A 5,249-nucleotide genomic window follows, 5' to 3' on the forward strand; every position below is an offset into this window, starting at 1 on the left:
CTAACCCATCGAGTGAACCTGCCTCCCCCCACACTCTCAGACAGTACATTCCAGACCTTAACTCTTCAAGTGAACCTGCCCCCCTCCAACACTCTCATATGGTACATTCCAGATCTTAACCATTTGGTTTGTGATTTTTTTTCATCAGTTGCTTCTTTTGTCAATTGCTTCAAATCTGTGCCACAAGGTTCTGAATCCTTCTTCGATGGAAGCAGTTCCTTCACATCTACTCTGCATAGGCCTCTTCATGAACTTGAGCATCTCAATCAAGTCTCCTCTCAAACTTCACTTCTCCAAGGTAAACACCCCTAACCTGTCCAAAATATCTTCATAATTAAAGTGGATCATTGGAATCATTCTTATAAATCTTTTTGACACTTTTTAATGCCTTTCTTAGCACTGTTGCCTCATAGCACCAGGGACTTGGGTTCATGCCAGACTTGGGCAACCATCTATCTTGAGTTTTGAAATTCCCCCATTGTCTGCGTGGGTTTCCTCTGGGTGCTCCGGTTTCCTCCCATAGTCTAAAATAAAATTTTCTATAATATCCAGGCAATTGTTGATTAGCCATGAGGGTGGGGTTGCTGGGGCTGGATGGAATGTTCTTCAATTTGGGTTTGATTTGATTTATTTATTTTCATGTATATATTGTTAAGATCTGAGAGGTTATGCTGCAGCTCTATAGAGCCCTGGTTATAGCACATTTGGAATATTGTGTTCAGTTCTGGTTGCCTCATTATAGGAAAGATGTGGCAGTTTTAGAGAGGGTGCAAAGGAGATTAACCAAGATGCTGCCTGGACTGGAGGGCATGTCTTACGAAGAAAGGTTGAGGGAGGTAGGACTTTTCTCATTAGAGTGAAGAAGGATGAGAGGTGACTTGATAGAGGTGTACAAGATGGTGAGAGGCATAGATGGAGTGGATAGCCAGAGACTATTTTCCCAGGGTGGAGATGACTAATAGTAAAATGAAGGGTATGTAGGTTAATTTGATCTTAGAGTAGGATAAAAGGCTGGCACAACATCGAGGGCCAAAGGGCCTGTACTGTTCTGTACTGTTCTTTGTTCTAAAATATAGTGAAAAGTGTTGTATAGTGGCATCACTCTCTGGTATCATCTTAAAACACGCAAAAAAAAACAAAATATAGAATGTAAAGTCAGAAAAATAAAGAAAACAAACGTTACATTCCTTCTGGTTAAGTGCTCCGCCATGGCCACTGCTGGAATAAAAGTCTCCCACCCTTCAGAACCATCTCGCCTTCACTGAGATCCTCCCCATTGTGAGTCCTCGCTGGACCACAACAATACAGGCGCTGCCGGGTACTGCATCAGCGCAAACTCAGCTCCACCACCACCATGAGTCTGCTTCAGGCTCACCCTTGCCAATATGGCTTCTGCCGATGCCTCTGGGTCTCATACTGGGCCCAGACCACCCTCCGCTGCTGCCTCCATGAACCTGTACTGGATGCACACTCGGACGGATTCCCAAACTCACTTCTCATGCTGTCACCATGAGTCTGCGAGGCTGGGCCCATCCATCGCCGCCGATGCCAACACTGTGACTGAGTTCTTTACTAAGAGGTAAGTAAAATAAATTAGACGAGAAACAAATGAGAAAAAACACAAAAAAAGTGGACCTCCCCAGACTCAGAAGCCCTATTCCACCATCATCTTACCTGACATTCAGACAGTTGGTGCAGACTCAATTGGCCAAATAGCCTCTTTCTGCACTGACAAGAGTCTATGATTCTATGATTCAATTTTTTTCCTAACATACAATGTTCAAAACTGGATGCAATTCTGCTGTTGAGGCAGAACAAATATTGCTGAGTGGTTTTTGTGAGGTGGTTTGTGCCCTATCTTGGTCTTAGCCCAAATTCTGGGCATCTGTTTGATTTACTATGTTGTAGCTTTGAAAAGGAAGAGGAAAGTTTCTTCAGAGAACTAACACATTCATAATGGATACCCATTTATATTACACGGTTCTTGCTCTGCAAAAATGTTTGGGAATTCTGAAATTATTATTTTGGTATCCACTCCAAATTCTGTTCCCTAATAACTGACTCCATCCATCTCCCAGCAACAGTCTGAAAGTAAGCCAGTCTATTCATAACCTTGGTGTCATATTTAATCCTGAGGTGAACTTCCAACTTCATACATGTACATCCCTAATACTGCCAATTTTACCTCTGTGACATTGTTCAAATTCACCCTTGTCTCAGCTCATTTGCCACTGACCTGTCATCGATGCTTTTATTTCCTCTGAATGTGACTATTTCAACCCATTCCTGGACTCCCAGATGCAATCCTCTATAACTCTGCTGCCTCTGACTTAAAATGCAGTCAGTCCTGTATTCCTTTCACTGATGTTGCTCACTCACCTTCCTTGTCAAGAAATATCTTGATTTTAAAAGAAACATCCTTGATTTCAAACCCCTGTATCATGTTGTTCCTTTGTATCTCTGAAATCTTGCCAAGTCCCACAACCCTCTGAAATATCAGCACTCCTCTGATTTTGACACTTGTGGCTTCCCAATTTTAATTGCTTCATCATCAGTTGCTTGACCTCCAAATTCTAAAATTGCCTCTCGAAATTCCAGTTCTGTACCTCACTTTTCTCTGTTTAAGACAACTCATTGGTAGGGGGACTGAGCTTCAGAGTCACGAGGTCATGCTTCAGCTGTACAAGACATTGGTAAGGCCGCACCTAGAGTATTGTGTACAGTTCTGGTCATCACATTATTGGAGGGATGTTGAAGTTTTGGGAAGGGTTCTGAGGAGATTTACTAGGAAGTTGCCTGGTATGGAAGGATGGTCCTACGAGGAAACGCTGAGGGAACTGAGGTTATTTTTGTTGCAGAGAAAAAGGTTGAGATGTGACTTAATCAAGACGTTTAAGATAATCAGAGGGTTAGATAGGGTGGAGAATGAGAGCCTTTTTCCTTGGATGGTGAAGGCTACATGAGGGGACATAGCTTTAAATTGAGGGGTGACAGATTTAGGACAGGTATGAGGGATAGTTTCTTTACTCAGGGCGTAGTAGTGATGTGGAACCATCTGCCTGCAACAGTAGCAGACTTGTTGACATTAAGGGAATTTAAATGGGCGTTAGACATATTCCTCCCACAGTCCAAAGACGTGCAGGTCAAGTGGATTGGCCATGTTAAATTGCCCATAGTGTTAGGTGCATTAGTCAGAGGGAAATGGGTTCGGGTGGGTTACTCTTCAGAAGGTCGGTGTGGACTGGTTGGGCTGAAGGGCCTGTTTCCAATCTGTAGGGAATCTAATCTAATCTAATATGGCTAATAATGGAACTGTGTAGGTTAGATGGGCATCAGATTAATTTCACAGGTTGGTGCAACATCCAGGGCTGAAGGGCCTGTACTGCACTGTAATGTTCTGTGCTCCATGTTCTTTCATCAGGATGTTGGTTATATGACCTAATACCACTTTCTATGGTTCATCATCATGGTTTGATTCATAACACTCACTTACTGTGCAAAACCTTGGATGTTTAATCATGTGAAAGATGCCAGGTGAATGAATGTTACTATTGTGCTTGTATATAGCCTTGTGAAGCAGGCAGGCAGAAACAGTCTTGGATATTTCTGCTTAGATTGACTTAAAAATGGAATTTATCTCTTTCTAGATTAACTAGGAATTAATCATTAAATGGAGCTTTGACCTGTAGAAGGAAAGCAATTATCCAAAATTTGTCACTTCCAAATTAAGACCCTGATATTTTCACCAAATTTCAGACTACTTTGTTGCTCAGATTTTTTGGACCTTTTGTGGTGGTGGAGAATTTTCTGTGAAATCTCCCATGGGAATGAAACAAAAACTTCTGGAAGCAGTTAATTTTAGACAAATTGTTTATTTTCGAATATTCTACATTCTACTGCAGGGCCTTGAAATATTTTAACTTCCTGAAAATGATGGTAACACCATGAGGAAATATCTGAATAAGTATCTGACTGTGGCCTTTTTCATAAAGTGAAACAATAGCTTTTAAAAAAGGACAAGAAATTGGGAACTGGGAACATAGTTGCTGATTTTCTTTTTACAATGTGGCTGACAGTTGTGAACTTTGAGCCAAATCTTGTGACTGCAAACAGACAAACGACAGGAATATAAATAGCGAGGAACAGCTGGCCCCCCAATACACAAGACCCAATACACGGAGCAAGATTCAGACCGAAACAGGAAAACCAAAACAACACGTAAGGCATAATGTTGTACTTTTTAATAAAGTTAACGGATATGTTGCATTAAAATATTAAAATAAGTAAATATCGATTAATAATGCAAGGTAGATTGATACTTTGTCCTTATTTTGTCAGCGTACTTTTGTTTTAAAACGTGTCAAGTTTAATGAAGCAAACACCTAAAATTGATCGTTTTTTTCTTAATCAGCTATGTCGTTTAATTTACTCAGTGGCTATGTGGGATTGAGTCATGCCGTTTATGGTGAAAAGTCCGACCCGAACAAGCCATTGGTTGGAGTTACACGTTTAGGTTTTGTGAATGGAATGTATTTGAACCCGGCGAATAATTATGTTAATTACTGCCCAGTTACCACTGCGTTAATTTCAGAACCTGCGGCTTTTAAAATCTTCTTTAGGACCCTTTTCAAAAATCTTTTGTAGAGTTAGGTTGCATTTTAGTATGTGTAGGAATTATTTTTAATCTGACAACATTAGAATCTGTGCAATAGATATAAACTGTTGCAGAACTAACAGGCGTTGTTAGTGCTTTACACAGGCATCTGCCAACACCAGAATTGCACCGAATTCTAGCAACTTTCACACACCAAATCTGTGCGAATCTGTCTTGCTTGGTGGCAATAGTTAGAACTTGTAATTTAAATAAAACAGAACATGCCACATCAATCGAGAACCCACTGTGCTGGTGAAAACAATTCGCCGTGTTATGTGGACTTCGATTTCAATTCCAGTTATCTGAAGATCTAAACGAAACTTATTGGAAATCCATCCACTGTCAGTTTCAAACTATAAATACAGCTCCATTATCTGAATTGGATGTTTCACCAACAAAAACATCTCCACCCATGACCCAGCAAGGTCTGCCCAGAGAGCTTTCAACGAATTAGAGGCGGGGAGGGTTGGGAGTGGGGACTGGGAGAGAGTATTCAAACGTTAAGAAAAGCAGTAAATCGGATCAAAGGGGCAAAAATAGGAAAATGCCAAAATTAGTGAATCTGTACTTTTATTCAGAACAAAATAAATGAATT

The 5,249-nt window shown here is 40.8% G+C and overlaps 1 protein-coding gene across 1 annotated transcript in view; it reads left to right on the plus strand.

Annotated features, from left to right (window-relative positions):
* LOC122539526 (selenoprotein P-like) overlaps positions 1-5,249 on the plus strand; it is a 128,002-nt gene that overhangs the window by 117,992 nt on the left and 4,761 nt on the right. The gene's annotated exons all lie outside the window — the stretch shown is intronic.

The sequence above is a fragment of the Chiloscyllium plagiosum genome, chromosome 2 (assembly GCF_004010195.1).
Source record: "Chiloscyllium plagiosum isolate BGI_BamShark_2017 chromosome 2, ASM401019v2, whole genome shotgun sequence".
Lineage (NCBI taxonomy): Eukaryota > Metazoa > Chordata > Chondrichthyes > Orectolobiformes > Hemiscylliidae > Chiloscyllium > Chiloscyllium plagiosum.